The 13,911-nt window shown below is 47.0% G+C and overlaps 1 long non-coding RNA gene across 1 annotated transcript in view; it reads right to left on the bottom strand.

The window, feature by feature from the left end:
- Positions 1-2,713: 2,713 nt before the first annotated feature.
- The window catches only part of LOC142818723 (uncharacterized), a 35,935-nt gene continuing 24,737 nt past the window's right edge, over positions 2,714-13,911 (bottom strand). The window contains exon 7 of the long non-coding RNA XR_012896337.1: positions 2,714-3,203. This is a non-coding gene — a long non-coding RNA (uncharacterized LOC142818723). The remainder of the gene's footprint in view (positions 3,204-13,911) is intronic.

Genomic DNA, 13,911 nt, shown 5'->3' with positions numbered 1-13,911 from the left:
GCCCCGGGAGCTGGCTGCGGCACAGCCAGGCCCCGCCCTGCTGGATCCAGTCCTGCCGTGGTCCCAACCCCTTCGCTGGTGACAGACCACTCCCGGCCGACCACTCAGATCGCTGTACCCGCCCCGCGCCCCTTTTTCTCTGCACCGCTTGTTCCCCACGCTGCCCCTGCTCCCCTTTACCCTGGAACCCCTGCTCTCCCTCTTCCCTGCGACTCTCTGGCTCTGTGCCACCCTTGCATCCTGCTCCTCTCTGAACCCTGCCTCCCCAGCTCTGTGCTGCCCATTCCCTGCACTGGCCCTAGAACCCGATCCCTCTGCCCCTCCCATTCCCCGTGTCCCATTCTCCGTTCCTCCACCGCACCCTGCGTCCCTCTGGCTCTGTACCCCGCCCCCACACTGTTCCCTGCACTTCTCTGGCTCTGTGCTGTCCCTGCACCCTGCTCCCCCTGTGGGTCTGGAGTGAAGGGCGCTTGTCCATAGGGAGGGGCTGGACAGGGGAGGGAAAAGGCTGCTATGATCCAGCAGCAAGTGAAAGGGGGAGTTCACTTGAAGCACCTTTGCCTTTATGGAAAAAAACAAATGAAAATGCTATTTGCTATTTATAGGGCTAAAATTCTGGACAAAAATGAAAACAAAAAAACCCATTGCAAAATGCAAACGTGTAAAAGACAACAAAAAAAGGGGGGGCGGCCAAAAATGTTTTGCTTGGGGCAGCAAAAAACCTAGAGCTGGCCCTGGGGAGGGGGAGGGGCTGGGCTGGGCTAGACTGGACTGTGGGGAGGGGAGGGGGAAAATATGGGGAAGGGGCTTGTGCTGAGCGGAGGGGAGAAGAGGAGGTCAGAAGAAGAAGAAAGGGGAAGGCACCAAGGGTACAGGGGTGCAGGAGAGACAAATGCCAGGGGGCCAAGTGCAAACAATGAGGTAAAGGGCAGGAGGGGAGGTGTCAGTGGGAGGGGAGACAGGGTGAAGCTGGGAGAGGAGAGAGTAAGGGCATTGGGGGCTAGAGGGGGAGGGGAGGTGCTGGGAGAAGGCTAGAAAGAAGGGGTGGGCATGAGGAAGGCAGGAATGGAGCAAGTCAGTGTGAGGGCACAGAGGTATGAGGGGAACGGGGGCAGAGGGCGGTGAGGGGGTGGGCATCAGGGAAAAAGAGGGCAAAGGGGGCAGGGGCAGTGAGGGAAAGGGGAGGCACCAGGAGGGTGCAGGTGTCAGGGAATTCTGGGGGTGAAGCAGAAGGGCAGACACCTGCAGGGGAGGGACCAGCACCAGAGGAGAGAGGCAGGGCAGGTGTGTAGAGGGAGGTGTTAGGAGAGGGGATAAGGAGGGGTAGCTCACATGATCAGAGTGGGGCTACAGGAGGAGTGGGCACATGGGGGAGAGAAGGGCTGGTAGAAGGGGGCAGTGAGAAGGGCAGGAGTCAGGACAGCAGGGAAGGGTGAGGGGTTGGGTGGCAGCAGGCACCAGGGGAGATGATGGAGCAAGGGGAGGAGACATGGCAGCAGAGAGAAAAGGTAGAGGTTTATAAGATATTTATTAATAACATGAGTGATATTTATTAATAACTTATTAGTAATTACTGTTCTTATTCTTATTAGGAATTTATGCTATTAAAAATAACACTTTTTTGGGGGGAGAGTGGCGAGTCCCTTTTTTGTCTGGTGAGTAGGGTTTTCCAGAATTTGTCGAGCCCTTGTAATATCTACATCAAGTTTCCTTTCTTTCGGAAAAAAATATATGAAGTTGGATAATTGTACTTCAGAAAGATCAGGGGACAAAACGTGGAGCGTAAGCATTGCTGAAAGAGAAAGACAGAGAGCATTTGTTTTCTTCTCCATTGTAAAACATGATGAGGAATGCAAATCACTGCATTATCCTGGAGATTTTGACAGAAAACATGTTTTACAATTCATTCTATTAATTACCCAGAGGCAAAGTAGCCTGTTAGCAGTGTTTAGGGAAGCACCAATTTTGGACAAGGTTCTAATAAACATGCAAATATGTGCATTTAAGGATGGAAAGTTTCCACACAGGAAAAACACCTGTTTTCTATGGAGAGCATGTTGGTGTGCAACCTGTTTCATTGCAATCAAGATGCTCTGATTATCTCCATCTAAACAACGGGCAGCCCACTCCCAAAAAAAAAAAAAAAGATATATGATCAAGGGACTGCTGCAATATTCTTATGCCATATTCTCAGAGCAGTGGTTCTCAACCTTTTCGAGCATACAGACCCCTTTTCAATCTATTAAAATTTTACAGACTCCCCCAACACTGTGTCTAGACTGGTCAGTTTTTCCGGAAAATCAGCCGCTTTTCCAGAAAAACTTGCCAGCTGTCTACATTGGCCGCTTGAATTTCCGCAAAAGCACTGACTTCCTACTGTAAGAAATCAGTGTTTTTTGCGGAAATACTATGCTGCTCCCGTTCGCGCAAAAGTCCTTTTGTGCAAAACTTTTGCGCAAAAGGGCCAGTGTAGACAGCTCAGCTTTGTTTTCCGCAAAAAATCCCCGATCACGAAAATGGCAATCGGGGCTTTTTTGCGGAAAAGCGCGTCTAGATTGGCACGGACGCTTTTCCGCAAAAAGTGCTTTTGCGGAAAAGCGTCCGTGCCAATCTAGACGCTCTTTTCTTAAAATGCTTTTAATGGAAAACTTCCGTTAAAAGCATTTCCGGAAAATCATGCCAGTCTAAACGTAGCCTAGCTGTTTTCAAACATTCCATTACTTGATAATCATTTGAAATGTATAATAGTTCATATTATCAAAACAAATATAGTAGTACTGAGAGATAATACAGCGTGTCCATATTGAAATGTGACAACTTTGAGAGGTCACATTTTTATTGGATTCACTGATCCATTTTTGCTAGTGGCCCAACTAAGGGTTGCTAGCTAACCCTTCCCACCACTCTAACCACTTTTGAATGGTTAGGGCAGAGAGATGTATTCAAAAAAGAGAAAAAAAATGGTAAAAAGGGACTGACCCGTTTATAAGCCAACTGCAGAGGACAGTCACAGCTTGTCGGCTTCAACATGGGCTGAGAGACATGCAGACTGCAAGGCACGGAGCTTCTCAGGTCCCATTGGCTACTATTTGCCTGTGCTGCTTCCTCAGCTCCTGTCCCCTCCATCCGCTGCCCATCCACGAAGCGAGGGGGCTCTTGTGGCCAAAGAGAGGTCTGGAGCTGCCAGCTCCTCAAAGGTGGAACTTCAGAAGGATAGAGAACAAGGGCAGAATTGTGGGAGAATAGAGACAAAGGCAGAAATTTGGGAACACGGGGGGTGGGGGAGGCAGTAGCCGTGTGCACCGGGACATGTCTTGCTTTTGATCCCATTCCTCGGATGCTAAGGGAGCAAAGGGAAAGTGCTTGCATCCTGTGCATGCATCTCGCACACCAGCCAGGCATGAGAGACATGCTTGGCATGCAAGCACTTTCCCCACACTCCCTTAACTTCCAGAGAACAGGCTCAAAAGCAAGCTGCATGTGGTGCGCATGGCTTCGGCAGATCAGGTTGGGAACCACTGTCTTAGGCGCTTATCAGTCTGTGCTGTGTGGGTGACATTTGGGAAAATAGGGTTTTTTGGTTCTAAATGATATGCCAAAGCCGTCATGCAGCAACGTCTTAAACTTAGTGTCAATTATGTTCACTTTCTGTTAATTAGTCAGCCTTGATTGTTTGCTCTATCCTTGGCAGCTTCATTCACAGGGACACTATCAGTGCTGGCAAACTACTGTGATGGAAGGGAAAGGGAAGGTGTGGGGTAGATGTGGCACTTTGCAAAGCGTGAAGGAGGTGAAGTCTTCTGCCCTGTGCCATGTGATTCAGAATTCATAATACAGGTGCCCAGGCCATCAAAGCAATGGGTGATAATGGGCCCTGTTGATAGCGCTCTAAGCACAAAGGTTAGGGACTGAAAGGACCATGAGGTCTGAATTGTCCTCTTACAGCTAAAAGCCACCCAGTTAGGTCACAGTCAGGGAGCACTAGCGGGCAATTTGGTGCGTGGGAAGCCTGTTCTGCTGCTGCCCATGCTGTCACTTTTTGTAAATTAATAGAGATTTTTGGTCTGTAGCCCAGCCAAGCCAGCAATATTGAGGTGCATTAAAAAAATAATTAGAAAAGGGAAGAAAGGGTGGAAAAAAATAAACAAGTGTATAATGTACATGCACACGTAAAAAGATAGTGACAGAAAAGCAGCACCAGAAGCACTGAAACCACTGAACTCCAATGAGAAAATTCAGAACCACACAAACATCTTTGCCAAAATTAAGAACATACAAAAATCAGGCTCTACACTCCAGCTCCTGTTCCCCAAATCTCTAGCAAGTATCAAAAGTAGATTATGGTTAAATGGGGTATGAATTCACCAACACACTGAACAGACTTTTCCACTTTGATCCTCATCTCTCAAAGGGCAGGTCTACACGACCAGTCAAATCGATCTAATGTATGTCACTCAAGGGTGTGAAAAAGCTCCCTTTACCTGACCCAAGGTTTGCACTGTGTCAGCAGGAGATGCTCTTCTACCAACAGCTTACACTTCTTGCCAAAGTGGGGTAATTATGCTGGATAGAGCTCTCCTGTTGGCATAGCACACCTTCACCAGATACACCGTAAACTTGCCCAAATTCTTCCTCCCTGATCCCCATTCACTCCTATGGGCAGTTAATTCTTTTCCGCACCTGAGTTCTTGATTAGCTAGCTGAAAGCAGCCCAACTCTTATTAGCAGGTATCTGACCAGGGGATTAATACTACAGCCCATTGCCTGTGCAAGATGCACCCCAAAATTCCTTCTTTAAACCCTGTTCTGGATTATACCATCCAAGGCTATACTATCTGGGCACCGAGGACAGAGACTTTGTAGCTTTTGTCCTGAATTTTTAGGGTCTTATCAATATGTTCCTCAAATATTCCTTAACCTACAGGCAGGTTAACTACTTGTTAATTTGTCTCTCTAGCTGGCATTCCCCCTCTCCCCCACCCACCGAGACACACACACACGCAGCATGTGATATCTGACAAAATTCTGCAGCGAGAGTTTCAATAGTCTCCATGACACTTGCTGTTTGTAATAGCGCTTAGCGGAACAATGTTTTCCAGCATTACTCTTGTGTGATTAAGTTTCTATTGATCTTTCTCAGGACACAGGTGATTTAGGCAGGTTTGCTTTTAGTTTTGGTGTTTATATAAAATCACAGGAGAACCTGTCTAAAATGACATAACAGCTACTTAGGCTGGTAAATGCTTCGTATTGCTCTGGCATAATAATTAATATGTCTCCACTATTGACTGTCCAGTCTTGAATCAACCACTTCTCTGCTTTTTTTTTCCCCACCTCCCCTCTGCCCTCCCCCTCCCCTTGATGGAGTTTGTGCTGTGACTGGCTGTGATTGGCAGGTGGAAACTGTTGGCTTCTAATTAAAGTTAGAATTCTAGAAGCCTCTGCTTTTCCAGGACAGCAGCAATGGTTGGTGATGGGTCTGCTGTTGTTACCTGCACAGCGTGTGCCATGTTTGTCTTCCTCTCGGAAGAAAGAACGGATTTCATCTGCACCAAGTGCAAGCTGGTCGACATTTTGGAAGAAAAAATTAGAGGACTGGAGGCCCAAGTGTCGACCCTTAGCTTGATCAGAGAGGATGAAGACTTCCTCGATAGAAGGCAGCATTTAATCCTTCAAGTATGGCAGGCAGAAGAGCCAGAGAGGGCAGTACGTGACCAAGAAGAGAACTGGCAGCATGTAACTTCTAGAAGGGGAAAAAGGCCAGCACAGGAATCCCCCGATGCTATAGAAGTAAGCAATTGCTTTCAAGCTCTCTCCACAGGCTCTGCAGTGCTGAAAGCTCTGGAAGGGACCTCACAAGGAAGAAACCAGAAGGGAACACCATCTACTGGAAGGCATGGGATGTGTAGTCCTACGGATGGGGGTTCCACGGCCACCACGCCCAAAAGGAAACGACGGGTGGTGGTGGTCGGGGACTCCCTCCTAAGAGGGACTGAGCCATCCCTCTGCCGTCCGGACCTGGAATCTCGAGAGGTGTGCTGCTTACCGGAAGCTCGCATTCAGGATGTCACTGAGAGGCTTACCAAGCTGATCAAACCTTCGGATCGCTACCCCTTCTTACTTCTCCACGTGGGAACTAATGATACGGCCAAGAATGATCTTGAGCGTGTTACTGCGGATTATGTAGTACTAGGAAGAAGGATCCAAGAATTTGGAGCGCAAGTGGTATTCTCCTCCATCCTCCCTGTTGAAGGGAAAGGACTGGGCAGGAATCATCGAATTGAGGACGTAAATGCGTGGTTGCACAGATGGTGTCGCAGAGAGGGCTTTGGTTTCTTCGACCATGGGACTCTGTTCCAGGCGCAAGGATTGTTAGGAAGAGATGGGATCCACCTAACAAAGAGAGGAAGGAGCATCTTCGCTGGCAGGCTTGCAAACCTAGTGAGAAGGGCTTTAAACTAGGTTCGTCGGGGGACGGTGACCAAAACCCTGAGGGGAGTGGGAAAGTCGGATACTGGGAAGAAATGCAGAGAGGAAGGGGCAAGTAAGGAGGACCTATGTTTCGAATGGAGAAGATAGGACGATCAACTGGTTACCTGAAGTGTTTGTACACTAATGCGAGAAGCCTGGGCAACAAACAGGAAGAACTGGAGGCCCTGGGCCAGACCAAGAACTTTGATTTAATTGGGATAACAGAGACTTGGTGGGATGACTCACATGACTGGAGCGCTGTCATGGAAGGGTATAGACTGTTCAGGAACAACAGGCAGGGGAGAAATGGAGGAGGAGTTGCACTATATGTAAGAGAGCATTACGATTGCTCTGAACTCCAGTATAAAGAGGGAGAAAAACCTGTTGAGAGTCTATGGGTTAAGTTTAAAGGAGCAAACAACAGCATTGATGTTGTGGTTGGTGTTTGCTACAGGCCACCGAATCAGGTGGATGAGGTAGATGAGGCTTTCTTCGGACAACTGAGCGAAGCTTCCAGATTGCAGGCCCTGGTTCTCGTAGGGGACTTTAATCACCCTGACATCTGCTGGGAAACCTATACGGCAGTACACAGGCAATCCAGGAAGTTTTTGGAGAATGTTGTGGATAACTTCTTGACACAGGTGCTGAAGGATCCAACCAGGGTCCGTGCGCAGCTTGACCTTCTGCTCACAAACAGGGAGGAACTAATAGGGGAAGTGGAGGTGGGTGACAACCTGGGAAGCAGTGATCATGAGATGGTAGATTTCAGGATCCTGACCAAAGGAAGAAAAGAGAGTAGTAAAATACACACCTTGGACTTCAAAAAAGCAGATTTTGACTCCCTCCGAGAGCTGATGGGCAGAATCCCCTGGGATGTTAACATGAAGGGGAAAGGAGTCCAGGACAGCTGGCAGTATTTTAAAGAAGCCTTATTGAAGGCACAGAAAGAAACCATCCCGACGCGTAACAAGAGAGGCAAACATGGTAGGAGACCAGATTGGCTTACAGGGGAAATCCTTGGTGAACTTAAGCACAAAAAGGAAGCTTACAAAGATTGGAAACTTGGACAAATGACCAGGGAGGAGTTTAAAGGTATAGCTCGAGAATGCCAGGAGGTTATCAGGAAGGCGAAAGCGCAAATGGAATTGCGACTGGCTAAGGATGTGAAGGATAACAAGAAGGTTTCTACAGGCATGTTAACAAGAAGAAGGTGATCAGAGAGGATGTGCGGCCACTAATGGATGAAGGAGGTAACAGTGACAGATGATGTGGGGAAAGCTGAAGTACTCAATGCTTTCTTTGCCTCTGTATTCACGGACAAGGTCAGCTCCTGGACTTCTGCGCCAAGTGACGCAAGATGGGATGAAGATGGACAGCCCGTGGTGGGTAAAGAACAGGTTAGGAACTATTTAGAAAAGCTAAACGTACATAAATCCATGGGTCCGGACTTAGTGCATCCGAGGGTACTGAGGGAGATTGCAAATGTCATTGTGGAGCCTTTGGCTATTATCTTTGAAAAGTCGTGGAGATCGGGAGAAATCCCGGATGACTGGAAAAAGACAAATGTAGTGCCCATCTTCAAAAAAGGGAAGAAGGATGATCCTGGGAACTATAGGCCGGTCAGTCTTACCTCGGTTCCTGGAAAAATCATGGAAAGGATTCTTAAGGAATCCATATTGAGGCACTTGGATGAGAGGAAAGTGATTAGGAATAGTCAGCATGGATTCACAAAGGGCAAGTCATGCCTGACCAATCTGATTAGCTTCTATGATGAGGTAACTGGCTCAGTGGACATGGGGAAGTTAGTGGATGTTATATACCTTGACTTTAGCAAGGCTTTTGATACGGTCTCCCACAATATTCTTGCCAGCAAGTTAAGGGATTGTGGATTGGATAAATGGATGGTAAGATGGATAGAAAGATGGCTAGAAGGCCGGGCCCAGCGGGTAGTGATCAATGGCTCGATGTCAGGATGGCGGTCAGTTTCTAGTGGAGTGCCCCAAGGTTCAGTTCTAGGACCGGTTTTGTTCAATATCTTTATTAATGATCTGGATGAGGGGATTGATTGCACCCTCAGCAAGTTTGCGGATGACACTAAGCTGGGGGGAGAGGTAGATACGCTTAAGGGCAGAGATAGGGTACAGAATGACTTAGACAAATTGGAGGATTGGGCCACAAGAAATCTGATGAGGTTCAACAAGGACAAGTGTAGAGTCCTGCACTTGGGATGGAAGAATCCCAAGCATAGTTACAAGCTGGGGACCAACCAGTAGTAGTTCTGCAGAAAAGGACCTGGGGGTTACAGTGGATGAGAAGCTAGATATGAGTCAACAGTGTGCCCTTGTAGCCAAGAAGGCTAGTGGCATATTAGGGTGCATTAAGAGGAGCATTGCCAGCAGATCCAGAGATGTCATCATTCCCCTTTATTCGGCTTTGGTGAGGCCGCATCCCCCAGTAACATTTACACTGACAGATGTGCCCATGTGCACAGTCCTATGTCAGCAAGAGAGCTTCTCTCGCCAACATCGCTTCATGGAGGTTGCTCATCATCAGCCCTACTCCACAAAGGGATTTAAAGCACCTAAATCCAGGTTTGAGGGTGGTACCTCCCTCTGCTCACAGGATTCACAGCTATGAACCCTATTCTAAAGTTTTAGGCAACTAAGACTTTTCTTGCCAAAAAGCAGGCACTATCTACCTTATAGCTTTTAGCCCAGTGGCTAGAGCACTCAGCCCATCCATCAAAGACCCAGGCTCAAATCCTTCCTTTACCTGATGTAGACAAGGATTTGAACCCAGGTCCCCCCTCTTTCAGAGAAGTGCCCCAATCACTGGTTTCTAAAGTTCTCTAAGACTTTTCTCAGACTCTCTTGTTGATGCTGTTCCACTATGCATAAAATACTCAGATATTCATTAGAACAGGGACCTGTACTTGGATTGTCCTAGACCAGGGTTGGGCAAATACCAGCCCACAAACCTGATCTGGTCCATCAGGGTTAGTTCCTGGTAGGAGCTTACCTTCACAGCTGCAAGTACTGGCAATGACAGCTCCTCCACAAATCACTGTTCCTGGGAGCTGCAGGAAGCGCTCTCCAATTCCGTGCCACTTCCCACAACTCCCACGGGCCAAGAACAGCCATCTGCAGGCAATGGGGGCTGAGATTGCTGGTACCCATGGCCGGGAAGGTAAATATAACTGTGGGGGCCCTTCATGAGCTAACCCTGGCAAACCGCCACCATATTGTCAACCCCTTCCCTATGAAGGGCTGAGCAGGGCCAACTGGGGGGCAGGGAGGGAGAGAAGAGGGTGCATTTGGCCTGGGCCTCAAGGTCAAATTTAGATACTTTGACTTAGAAAAGCTTTTGTTAAATAAAAACATTCAAATTATGTCTCATTCTGGTGCCTTATTTTGTTTTCATCTCTCATCATTTTTTATTTTTATTATGGCTACCGGCCTCAAAAGCTGGGAGTAGCCTGGGCCTCTCTGGAGCTGGTGCTAAGAGGTCTAATCTCTGGGCTGTAGAGTCATTCTCACACAGTTTCTGTCCCAGTGACTATTCATTTTGGGTATGTCTACACTACCCCGCTAGTTCGAACTAGCGGGGGTAATGTAGTCATCCGCAATTGCAAATGAAGCCCGGGATTTGAATTTCCCGAGCTTCATTTGCATAAAGCCGCCGGCACCATTTTTAAATGCCGGCTAGTTCGAACCCCGTGCCGCGCGGCTACACGCGGCACGGAGTAGCTAGTTCAGATTAGGCTTCCTAATCCGAACTAGCTGTACTCCTCATTCCTCGGGGTTCGAACTAGCCGGCATTTAAAAATGGCGCCGGCCGGCTTTATGCAAATGAAGCCAGGGAAATTCAAATCCCGGGCTTCATTTGCAATTGTGGATGACTACATTACCCCCGCTAGTTCGAACTAGCGGGGTAGTGTAGACATACCCTCAGTCATGCAAAATGGAACTGCTTTAGCAGAGAAACCCTATCCCATAGCCAGTGGTTAGAGCACTCACCTGAGAGTTGGGAGCCATAGGTACAAATCCCTGCTCCATGCCAGGCAGAGTAGAGATTTGACCGTGGAGAGTGCTCTAACCATTAGACTGTTGGCCAAAGGGCACCATCATTTTGTGTGGATTTGAACTACAGTAGACTTCCGATAATCCGGAACCTATGGGACCTAGGTGGTGCCGGATTATCAAATATGCCGGACTATCAGGAGGTACTATAAACTGGTTATATATATACAGTGTATACATTATATACTGTACACAAAGTGTTCTTAACCCTTTTTATTGTACATACCGTATACAGTATACTGTAATGTTTTAGTTTAAGCCTTTTTTACCCTTTTTGCTCAGTTCAGCTGCTGCCGCTGTTACCTTGTGACTCATTTTTTGCCGAAGCTCACTCACTAGGCTCTTGCCATTTTGATGCCGGACTATCAGGAGTGCCGGACTATTGGAGTTTTACTGTAGTACCCATGCTCAGAGCACACCAACCAGGTCAGGCCACGTGGGCAAGAGACTAGTGACACTGAGTAGTTTTAGGATGCTGCTTGGGCATAGGTGCCAAAGTGTCAGGAGTTAGGTAGTTGTGTACATGCCCAGAGGCAGACATTTAGGCACCAGGTGAAACATAGCACAGGGTTCATCCACACAGCAGCACTAGCTTGAAATAAGCTACACAATTTGAGCTACGCAAATTTCAAAGCTTATTTCGAGCATATTTCAAGATAGTCTATTTAAAAATTCAGAGTGGTCTACTCAACAATGAATTTCGAAATAGACTGCTATTCCAACAAGTCCCTTAATCCCTGTGGAACATGGATTACCGGGACATAGCAAGCCCATTATTTCGATTGCATTTCGAAATAATGGGTGTGCTGTTAAGATGCAGGAAACGCTATTTCGGATACTGGATGTATCCTGAAATAGCACTGCTGTCTAGACATACCCTAAGTGAGGGATTTAGGTACCTACATGGTTAGGCTGCAAGTGAGCAGGATTTTTGAGGCTACCCATTTTGGATTTATTCAGGCACCTAAAGTGGCAGTTAGGCACCTATGTTCCTTTGTGGGAATGAGTCACTTTTGAAAATAGAACTTCAACCTCTAAGTTACTTATGCATTTTTGAAAAAGTTCCCCTTAATGCCTCAGCACCCAAAGCTGCCATTGACTTCTGCTCGGTTTGTGGGTATTCAGCATGCTCTGAAAGGCTATGTCTATACTACGGAGTATCCACAGCTCAAGTGTGTTCTTGCGCGCACACACAAAAAAAGTAAATCAACAGGACAGAGGGCTTTTGCCAGTAGAGTTATTCCTCTCCCCACGAGAAACAACTCCTTTTTGCGCTACAGCTCTTGCGCAAAAAGGCAGGTGTGGACACAGGGGTGGCCCATGAGCCTAGGCAGACTAGGTGGTCACCTATGGCGCCGCTGGCCTGGGCGCCCAATGATGACGTCACGGGGTGCCCGGTGATTACGTCATGGCTATTGACGGCCGCGCAGGGCTGTGTCCAGACTCAGGGGTTTTTTCGGGAAAAGTAGCCTTTTCCTGAAAAAACTTCCCCTGCGTCCAGACTCAAGCCGCGTTCTTTCGAAATAATTTCGAAAGAACGCGGCTTTTCTTTCGATGGCGGTAAACCTCGTTTCACGAGGAAGAACGCCTTCTTTCGAAAGTTCCTCTTTCGAAAGAAGGCGTTCTTCAATGTAAATAGGGCTTCCTCGAAAGAGAGCATCCAGACTCGCTGGGTGCTCTCTTTCAAAAAAGCGGATTTCTCTTTCGAAAGATCCGCCTGCAGTCTAGACGCGATCTTTCGAAAGAGGCTCTTTCGAAAGATGCTTTCGAAAGAGCCTCTTTCGAAAGAAGCCTGCAGTCTAGACATAGCCCAGGCAGGGGCGTCGAATGCGCCTTCCGCCCGGTGTGCCAGCTGCCACAGCTGGCCTTGGGCCGCTCCTGTGTGTGTACACTACAGGGGTTTCTTTTGCAAAAAGAGCACAGAAAAAACACAGATGCTCTGATGGCCATTCTGTTAATGGAAATCAGAGCTTTCTTACACAAAAGCGTTCATGCAGTGTGGATGCTCTCTTGCGCAAAAGCACATTGCTTTTGCGATGTGCTTTTGAGGTGTGGCCGTGCTTTTTCGCAAGAAGTTTTTGCAGAAGATCTCTTCCGCAAAAGGCTTCTTGTGCAAAAACCCTGCAGTGTAGACAAAGCCAAAATAAATCAGGCTGGACAGGAAAAACTCGCCCAGAGTTAGAAGCCACTTTTGAGAAGGTCTGACTGTATCTCCAGCTTAGGTCTAGTACCAACAGACAAGTAGAGGATCAACATGCTACTTAATACTTTGGGACTCTAGAGAGGGTTAAGCTTAAGCAAAGAGGAAAATGGGTTCTACTTTTTTAAAGGAAAAATGAGATTTGGCTTGAAATAAATGGCTTTGTTGTACTTCAGACAAAATGAGATATATTGCCACAATGCACATTCAAATGCCATTAAAGGTCAGTTATTTTCCAGAAAGCTGCAAACTGATACAATTTTAATTTGCCTTGTTATCGGGAATTTATAAGTACATTTCAAGGGTAAACTCCACAGGCCATATGCTGCCTTTGTATGAATTCTGACTAACTCCACTTGAAATTAAGAGTGTCATTCCAGGATTATACCAGTGACAGAGATCCAATGCTCATGTTGTTCAAAAAGTATTTAGTATCTGCATATGGGAGTCCCAGTTAGTGCTAAGAAGTTGAAAATCTAGACTTAACTTGCAAGCATAGAATCAACACAGAGCCCATAACTGGTGCCCATAAATCCAAGTTCTAGTACAGGGACTAAGTATTTATTGACATTGTTAAAAGGTCTATTTTCCCTCTTATATCTTATATTAGGGCACCATGAATTCAAATTCCAGAGTTTATTCCTACCATTTCATCATCCTGAAAGAGAGTATAATATGGCTGGCTAGCCAAGGTTGTTGAGTAGGAAACTACCCAGAGGGTGCTTACTTAACCCTGAATCCTACCTGTCACTGCACAGTCACACTGCTGCCTCTGTTCCTGTGCCTCATTAGCTTGAGCAGAGTGCTGCACAGGTACATTAGTAGACCCATGTGCAGTGAACTGTAGCATCATGGCCTTCTATTTGACCTTGCTATTTTGGTAACACAAAACATGATAGCCTTTCTGGTCTGCTGATCCTCTAGAAGGTAATGTCTGTCAAATATTCCCAGCTGACACCCAAGGAAAGCATTTTAGGACTACTTTCAAGACAATGCAATGAAATTATTTCAGAAACATAGACATATGATACAGAACAATTTAGTCATCTATGGCACTGGGGGTTGAAACATTCACCAGCCAGCAGATAAGAATAGCTTCTGTGGAAAAAGTCTTCTTCATACTCTTTATCCCCATGGGCTCTGTCCTGAAGAACAAAAAGA

The sequence above is a fragment of the Pelodiscus sinensis genome, chromosome 17, assembly GCF_049634645.1.
Source record: "Pelodiscus sinensis isolate JC-2024 chromosome 17, ASM4963464v1, whole genome shotgun sequence".
Taxonomy (NCBI): domain Eukaryota; kingdom Metazoa; phylum Chordata; order Testudines; family Trionychidae; genus Pelodiscus; species Pelodiscus sinensis.
Note: the sequence above shows the minus strand (reverse complement) of the source record. Positions and strands in the feature narration are given on the sequence as shown.